The following is a 9,857-nucleotide window of genomic DNA, read 5'->3' as shown; positions in this document are numbered from 1 at the left end:
TCTTAAAATTATGGACGAAAGTCAAAGACAAAGAGATTTAATTCCCTGTTAAAACCCAAAAATGACATTCTGAGATATTTAAACAAATAGTTTTAGTATTCGTGTATTATCAACACCATTCACGTCACAGTTCTCTTTAGACACGATTAAGCTGATCTAGATGAATTAGTAATTAATTAAATAATTGAAATCAAACTATTGGGTTTGTATTGTTCCTCAACTCAAACTACTTTTCAGTCAAGAAATTTGAATTAATCTATTCATCTGCTTTAAATATAATTGAAATAAAAATTATTTAATGAAAAATGATTATTAAAATGAATTTAGTTTTACTTTTTAGAATTGCACACTCGCGATCAAATCAGGATTCTCTAGAAAAAATATGAAATACAAAATTAAATAAAAATTGTGGCTCTCTCCATGGTCCGTCATGCGAGAGTTAAACTGTCACGAGGTATAATAATATTTTAATCCTAAATTTTAATATTATTTAGTATCTTTTGCAGTTATAATTACAATGAGGAATAAAAATATTATATGATAATAAAAATGACTCCGTTATAATTCTTTGTTAAAATCGTTTTATAATAAGATATTTCAATAATTTACTTTAGAGGTGGAAGTATTAATTTAGAAAAATAGCAGTTTCTATTTTTTACGAATTTCTACAATACCGACAATGAAAACGACAGTAGTTTTAGTGATAGCAACAATAATAGTAACATTTTCATGGGATGTAGAATATAGGGAGGTAGAGAGTATTTCAGTGAGTTATAATTTGAACTTTACTGTAACGTGATGGGAAGTTCTATATTTCTATAGATCACAGAAGACCACCCTGGAGGTCTTTCTGTAGCAATGCTGCTTTATGAGTATCATATTGTACGATCTAGTTGGTGTTTCACTAGTAACCTAACAGCGTGGAAGCGTTCGAGTATTCTATGCTTTCTCACAATGCTTTCTATATCGTAGAGAACTGTGAGATATCCCAATATCCTTTGCTTCGAACTTTATTTGTCCGTAAATTGACGATAGCTCTTGTATATAGGAAACGGTATAGGATACAAATTTTGTCGTTCGTATATTTATTTGGCAATTGAAGATCTCGAATATTTGAATGATATTAAACATAATGTTTCAAAGTAAAACAGACTGTATATTAGAATTCTTAATTACCTTTATGATAAAAGATTTTAAGCTTTTAGTTTCATTTTAGATAAGTAATTAATCTGGAGCATCAGATAATGAGGTTATATCTATGTACATACAGGTATTATTTTACTATTGGTAGTGAAAAAGATATTTAATCGTTTTTATTATCCATACGTTGTTTCTAGTTATTTAAAATGTGTTTTATACAATACAAATATTAGATGTTAATACTGTGATATGTATAATAATACTATAGCATTGTATTATATCATCGTATACTACACAGTAGACGTTTGTTATATTGCGGAAGACGAGGCTGTAGGGGTGGCAAATTTTTCAAGCTTCCAAACTTTCAGTTGGAAGAGAAAGGGAAGATGAAATTGTATCATTTATGTAGGCTAGGATGGTGAAAAAATAGCACTGACAAATCTTTCACGTGGCAATATAATAAGAGTCTACTATACTTAGATAGTAATGAATAGTAGTTTAAAATAGTAAGATAGTAATTGTAAGGCATCAGGTTATGAAGTATAGGTTCCCATACTGTATGTTCGTATGTTCGTTCTAATTATCTAAAGTTTGTTTTACATAATAAAAATATTAGGTGACTGTGATGGAAATATTTATAATCTCTCAAACTTATAATGCTTGCAGTAAGTTGTAAAAAATATGTAGGAAATTCGTTTGGATTAGTTTGTTATTATTAATTAAAATGTATGCAAGTATATGAAAGTAGATCTGCTAAAATTATGCAACATAAACGATTTAATTATTTTGATTTATCATCATTTGCATTACAATATGTAACAAAGGTTTTTAAATGTTTCATTATGAACTTTAATTGATATGGTAATGAAAAGCCTAGAATAGAATATTGAATTACCTTTTTCTGTACAAGTTTAAAAACCACTGTTACATATTGTAACGCAAATGATGATAAATCAAAGTAATTAAATTATTTATTTGTAATTTTGGTAATTTACTACTCATAACACAATTAAATCTTTCTGTAATTCCTTTTTTTCCAAAGCACTTTACATTGGATACTTCATTATATTCTTTATTTCTATTTGCACCTTAAATCAAGTTTTTAATTTGTTTCATATTATTAAAGTGTATAAATATTAATTCGGTGCTTTTAGTATTACGGCTTCTTAATTATTATTTTAAACTTGAACATTTTCCCGCGCTTCTGTGCATTTGAAAAGTAGCGGGAGAATATAATAACCTTAAAAATTACTTTGATAATTGAAGTTATCGTGACATTTTTAAAATAAATCTTCAATAAAAAAAAGGAAAACGATAGAATTAATTTGTACACCTAATAAATACATTTAGTCATAATTACAATTATAATTACAGTTCATTGAATGACAAATGCTAATAAGAAAGAAATATGTGTTCTTTGTTCATGGTTAAGTTTTATTGCATCGTTCCTTCATGTACGTATGTTTGTAGACACATGGTCATCCGTCTTGGAAAATTTTATGGCCTTTCGTATCGACTCGTAGTTCTTACGTAGTTCTGGAAAATTTTCTGCAACGTGTGTGCACGTTTCTAGTGGTGCATTGGTATGTGCATAAACTTGCAGGACGAAACCGTGAACTATGGAAAAGGACGCTTAGAGGCTTGCTTTAGTGGAAATTTTTACCTGGAGATATTGATAATGTTTTTTAAACTACAATTCTGATAATTTTCAATTGTAATTTCAACATAAAATATTGCTTACTTCAATATTATTTGAATTTATGATCTTTTAACCTTCGAACAACAAACCATGGAGAAAGCCCCAATTTTAATTTAATTTTGTGTTTCATATTATTTTCATTTTATAAATTTTAACACTGTTTCTTTAAAAATTATTCTTTCAATATACGTAACTCTCGTTTAAAAATTATACATTGTACAGTACATATGTACTTTGTAAGTTTAGATCACGATCCGCTGTAAGTTTAGATCCGTTGTTCAAAGTTAAAAAAACCACCTCCCAAAATATTAGGCAACTTTCCTCTATTGTTTGAAGGATACAAAATTGAATAATAATCGAAAGTTATTGAACAGTGTAACCTCGCTATTAATGCAATCATTTTAAATTAATAGTCTATAAAACAAATCCATAATACTTCCTCACATTAAAATCGGTTTACAATCTCTGAAACTTTGGTTTTATGTTGGATTTAAATTTCTTCGTAGCCACTATGCTTGCAAGACTTGAAACGCTTTCAGTGTTATCATTTTTATACCGAAAGTTAAAGTTCTTTGAAACATATTAATTGTTTATCATCAACGATCGTTAGATTCTCAATTCGATATTATTTTTTACATCTAATTTAGGTCAAATTCTTTTTCTCTTAAATACTATAATAATCTTATTTTTGTAAAATTTAATTATTTAAAATAAAAATGTTTAATAAAGGCTCACACCCGGGCGATAACTTGAAAGGGTTGAGTCTGATCGGATCGGATCTAGGTTGTTTGAGTCGGGTACATTGCTCAGGTCAAATCGGATCGGGTCGGCTCGGGGCAAATCGGGTTTTTGAAAGCATAGATGTGGGGGTTATAAGCGGAGCATGGCGCTCCCGGCGCCTGGGCCCCTCTTTCCTGTGATGGCCGCAAGGTGTCGCGCGAGTACTACTCCTATGGGTACTGGAAATAATCCGACACGTTTGCGGGGAGATAGCACAATGTTTATTGTAAGGCTTTAACAATGAGAACCCACTAAACGTCGAGCACGCTAAACAACCTAATCGGACGAGGAGTTCTAACGCGTACGGTAACGGTTTTAATCCAGACGCCATTAAAAAGTCTAGTTCGAACTTCGGGGAAAACCCGAAAAGGCATCGGAACCTAGAGGGTAAACTCTAGCGCGACAGCGAGCCGCTGTTGGCGCGGTAGCGCCACACTCCATCCATTCTCGCAAGCGCTCCATCACGGGCCTTGTCGATATACAGGGTGATCCTCTCGCTAGAGGATTCAAGTCCCATTAGATGGGACTTTCCTTTTTGTTACACATATTTTCACGCACGTCTTAGCTGCAGGAGACATCACCCGTCGAGGTATCGATGACAGAAAAAGGACTTGGGCCACTTCATGCTAATGTGGCGGCACTACCTTTGAATCCACTAGCGAGAGGATCACCCTGTATATATAAGATCTGCGAATATAGAACCCAGGCGTCTGGGGCAGGGACCGTCCATGTCAGCCCCATTGACAAGTTCTTAGTGGACGGGTTCTTGAGACGAAACACCATCATTTTTCCGCCGGTGTCCTACATAGATATGCAAGAGTTTGAAAATTTCGGGTACTCGATACCAGGATCGGGTCGGGAATTGTTTTGGTCAACCCAAAGTGAATTAGATAGTTTTTTATGAATATTTCCAGTTCATGGTCATGGTCAAACAAATTCGTCCCAAAACACAGTTCTCCAAATTTCGGGAATCTCGAATTGACTGAAATAATTTCCAACTCGATCCAAGTACATATCGGGTACTCGACATTTTCGAATTCTTGCACGACTTTAATGATTGTATATTTTTAAAAGATGATTGCTGGAATGTAAACAAAAAATCTCTAACAAATCTCTGGCTGAGTGATATTATTTATAATTATCAATATAATTTACTGAGTAGGAAATCTTCGAATCTATATTAATTTGTATACTGACATCGTTTTATCTCTAAATATAGCAATTTTCGAACGTTTCCATGAAAAATTCGTTGGAGATGTTCATTTGATAAGTGTTTCTCTTTTTTCTTGTATTAGTTATTCATTACGAATATCGCCCCAAAGGTTCAAGAATCGCTTAGCTAGCTATTTCCCCTCTATTTTGCTCGCCGCTCTCCTTAATACAGCCGTCAACGGTTCCAGAAAAAATGACTCAAAGGGTCGCTTATCCCGATGTAACCTCAGAAATTGAGGAATACAGATCCACTTACGCACACTGTACATTCACTTTGAAGCTTCATCAATCTTCATCAGGCTTCTTCGGTTACCTACCGACTTCGATAAGTAGTCTTTTCAGGGACATTTGAATTCAGCATTTTGAGCTAATGGAATTTAAGGAAGTGATATGTTTATCACGTGGATTATCGATGTAAAAACAAGGGTAGTATACGGCAATACTTTAATAAGGGTTATTAACACGATTAATGTTAGGGGGGTGTGGCTATTAATGATCAGCGTCACAAACTTAATATAATGTAATTCAATTTAATTTTTATTTTATTGGATTTTGATTTTAACATTTGTAATTATAAGAAAATTTTAAATAAGGATAAAATTACATTAATTTTGTAATATATCAAGTGGAAAGTTTAACCTTCGGAAGCCGGACGAACAAGTCACAATTTTAATTTTATTTTGTAGGTATTTCACACTATTTTCATTTTCTAAATTGTACATTGTTCTTTTAAAATTGTTCTTCCAATATGTGAAACCCTTTCGTTTTAAAATTGTACGTTTAACCTTAGGTTAATATTCTCGTATACACTCCGCGACAAAATGATAATAGACCTGCACATTTTTCCTTCTCCAGTTAGTACCAAGTCTTCATAATGTTTATCAGTAATAAGCAATATTTTAATTATACTGTGGTGTGTGTTCTAGCATCGAGAAGATTTTTCAAATCTTCTTATTCCTCCCGCATCCAATATGCCCCCCTTTACCGGCCACCGGTTGGATTCTCTCTCTCTACTCGTTGGGTGTGAGTACCATTATAATAGTTCCTATCAAATCCGATGGGATATTGTTTATATGTAGTAGAGAAAAAGACTTGGGATCGTTTGTCACACTCGTCATCAGTGGGGTTGACAACAGACGATCTTTGCCCCAGACACCTATCGTACCGGTATTCGGAACTTATATCTATTTGAACGGTATGCTGGGCGAGCACTTGCGAGAGAATACCGATCATCTCGCCGTCACCTAGCGGTCCCTGGCCCGAACTCAAGGCGTCCGGGGAGACGAAACCCTCTTCCCTACACTAAACGTCTATATACATATAAAAAAAAACTAACCTTAGGTATACCGGGTGTGCTGTACTCCTTTATATTATACTAGTGAATGACAATGAAATATTAAAAAATGCCAATTGTAACAGAAATCGAATCAAAGCCAAGTTTAGACTAATTTACGAATTCCACGCTATGGTTTACTGACTTATGAATAAAGCCTTCTTCAGCAAGTCCTGCGTAGCTTCTGAAGCAGTCGGTATGAATTTCACTACCGGTGGTAACGTTCTCTTTAATTAGGGTTGCCGCTTCACGATTTTCGATAAGTATCATTCGGCAGTCGTTAGTAGAAGTATCAACCATGTCTAAGACCCAATGGCCTTCAACTCTCCGGCCATGGTTATACTTCCTTTTGCCAAATTTTGCTTCGTCAATCTTCAAATAACATAAAAATTGCAGTAATCAAACGGAATAAGAAATCATACAAAAATATAAGAATATCGAATTGTAACATAAAGTACCTGAACGATAATAGGAGACCCTGATTCCGTAATTTCCCCTAATTTTGGTTTTCCCGTTTGAATATTGGAGAAATGGTTCACTACCATTTCCCGGCAGTAATGAAACCATGCCGCAATTGTTGTAGACGATAACAAAACAGAGTTGTTTCCGATATCGCATAGTTCATGTACCGTACTTTCATACGAAAAATCACGAGTAAAGCAATAAATCAATCTTAAAAAAATAAGTAATTTTAGAAATAGTTTGTAGAATGCATTAATTAATCGTCGAAATGACAAAAATCAGTTCAACGTTACTTCATTGCTTTGTCTAACGGTGGGTGAATATTTTCAAAAAAAGAATCTATTGTCGCTATAAATTGTTTGCATTTGTCGCGACCATCGACACATCGAAAGCGACCAATTCCGTGATCTGACGCGAACAATTTCATCGTCTTCCGATGAACACAGCATATTTTGGTCACCCGCAATAATCTATGTTCGCGAGCCCATGCAACAGCCGCTTCTGCCGACTAACAAGGAAGGTTAGGGAACCTGGAAATTCCAAAAATTATGAAATTTCGCATACAAGTACAGTAAGTCATCCGTAATACGACCCTGTTTTCCGTTGGTGCCATAATTCGGTTTTAAAGAGTGAAATTACCCCTTGAAAAAAATTCGAAACTTTCTTTTTTGTGGAATATCTTAAAAACGGTGAGAGATATGAAAAAAAAGTTTAAACAAACGTTGCACAGTTCTGTTGTGTTTACAAAATGGCGTCAAGAAAATGTTGGGGGGGAAGGGTAACTAAAAAATTATGCACTTTTCAAAAATTTTCTTGACGCCATTTTGTAAACACAACAGAACTGTGCAACTTTTGTTTAAACTTTTTTTTCATATCTCTCACCGTTTTTAAGATATTCCACAAAAAAGAAAGTTTCGAATTTTTTTCAAGGGGTAATTTCACCCTTTAAAACCGAATTATGGCACCAACGGAAAACAGGATCGTATTACGGATGACTTACTGTACTTGTATGCGAAGTTTCATAATTTTTGGAATTTCCGGGTTCCCTAACCTTCCTTGTAAGGCAAATTGGTAAAATTCCATTTAATATGTTGCATGATAAAGGAAAACTTTAGGAAAAGACGAGAATTGCGAGGTACAGGCGGAGAAACAATGCAAGCTACAGATAGTAAAACAAAACACGTGAAAAATGTGACAAAAGACATTTGATTCAAATGTTCGCCTAAATGGCTGCCACATATGTACATAATTCTGTTTTACCGACGGCGACTCCACTCATTGGACGACAACAGGCTATAAGTTAATATGGCGTCGAAGTGACTTGTCAAATACGCTAAAAACGCTCAGTTTTACACATACATAACTTCTGAATTGGTGGATTCCGCGCCTTAAAACTTGGATTTTTAGATTCCAGTCGTTAAATACTTCAAGAAGATAAAAAGGCAATCATTTTTGAGCCCCTGAGAAAAAGTTCAGCCCAATGGAATATCATGGATATGAACAATTATTTTGTTAATTACCTTGTACATTTCTTCGGTTTTTAAGGGTTTTCTCCTCTAAGAAACCAGCAACTTTCAACTAACGGCCATACGACTTAGGACCACTACCGGTTCTCGTCCGATCACCGAAGTCAAGCTAAGTTCGGCGCGGATAGTACTTGGATGGGTGACCGCTTGGGAACTCCGCGTGCTGTTAGTTCTTTTTTTATCTTGAATTCAAAAAATTTGACAGCTGTATTCGATAGAATTCTCTTGTATTTAATTTTCAACTGACTTCGAAAATAGAGCATGTTACCCAATTCGATCAGTAATTTTTTTTTATGTATGTTCGTCGATTACTGTGACAATGAAACGGATGGACCAATCATAACCAATGTATTAAAACCTGTGGAGTATTGGTATAAATGAAATAGAAATTATTTTATACTTTTTAGCGCACCTTGAAGTCGGTTGTATTTTTTATTAAAAATTATTTTATGTAATTATGATAAAGTCTTAATATATATTTTTTTAACATAAGAATGAAATAATAAACGAATACAAAAAGAATATATAACTCATAATAATAATAATACTATCGCTTATAACTACGCAATCTGCCATGATCAAACATTCATATGAATTCTTCTTATTGCTTATTCTTCTAATTCTTCTTAAAACTCCTTTTTCTGTGTCTTGTCTTTACTGCGACAGTATCGTGCAAAACCTTGCCACACTTAAAACAAGTTTTCTGCTTATTTGGTACTTGCTTGTTGCCCTTTTTTACTTTGTACGCAACCACCTCCTGCATTTGTTCTTGATTCTCATTTTTATCCAAACGTCGTTCATACTCCATCAACAGAACCTTCTTTAATTCCGCTGAAGTAAACTTTGTATCATCTAAACTGGCTAATGACATTGTTAATGCATTATATGAATCTGACTGACAGCCCACTGTCGCGAGCGCGTAGATCGCGATCGAACGGCTCGGCACCCCGTTGGCATAGCACAATACAAAAATTGAGCTAGTTGAACATTTTTAGTTGTTGTTTAAAATGAATACGGAACCTAATCTCTTGTCGCCTGTCAGAATGTAAGAAAGGAAATTCTAAGCATTCTAAACAACAAATAAAAATTATTGAAATGGAATAATTAATAAACGTTTGAATTGGATTAGTTAATGATGAAAAATTTGACAACAATTTAAATGAAACTTACCCATTCGTTTCTAAATTAACCTGCTACGCTAAAAGCAGATAATTCTACTGGGTCACTATGTCGATCCTGAACATTCGAGGAGGGAACACATTACGAAGAACAGCTGATCTCCAGACGAGATCATTGAACTCACTCAACCACACGGTCACTATCACCTTTCACAGAATTTTCTTTCAGGAGTCGCAATCGTTTAGTGGAGGGGGTTTCGTCTTGTCCGGACGCCTTGAGTTCGGGCCGGGGACCGCTAGGTGGTGGCGAGGTAAACGGTCTCTCGCAAGCGCTCGCCCGGCATGCGGTTCGAATAAATGCAAGTTTCGAACCACGTTATGATAGATGTCTGGGGCAGGGATCGTCTGTTGTTAGCCCCACTGACGAGTCTGACAGACGATCCCGAGACGAAACACCATTTGTTTTCTGGACTGTTACACAGGTAAATAAATATTTTTCTTCACTGTCACGTTGCTATTGCACTGGACACATGAAAAACATGTAATATTCCGCACTCTTCGTAACGTTTTCACGACGTTATTGCTCT

At 34.6% G+C, this 9,857-nt stretch overlaps 1 non-coding gene across 1 annotated transcript; it reads left to right on the top strand.

Moving 5' to 3' along the window:
• The first annotated feature begins 8,203 nt into the window (after positions 1-8,203).
• On the top strand, positions 8,204-8,324 carry LOC114881107. Its single transcript, XR_003790212.1, has one exon. It is a non-coding gene; the product is annotated as a 5S ribosomal RNA (ribosomal RNA).
• The last annotated feature ends 1,533 nt before the right edge of the window (positions 8,325-9,857 follow it).

Source organism: Osmia bicornis, chromosome 6 (genome assembly GCF_907164935.1).
Source record: "Osmia bicornis bicornis chromosome 6, iOsmBic2.1, whole genome shotgun sequence".
Taxonomy (NCBI): domain Eukaryota; kingdom Metazoa; phylum Arthropoda; class Insecta; order Hymenoptera; family Megachilidae; genus Osmia; species Osmia bicornis.
The sequence above is the reverse complement of the archived record's forward strand: the minus strand, read 5'-3'. Positions and strand labels throughout refer to the sequence as shown.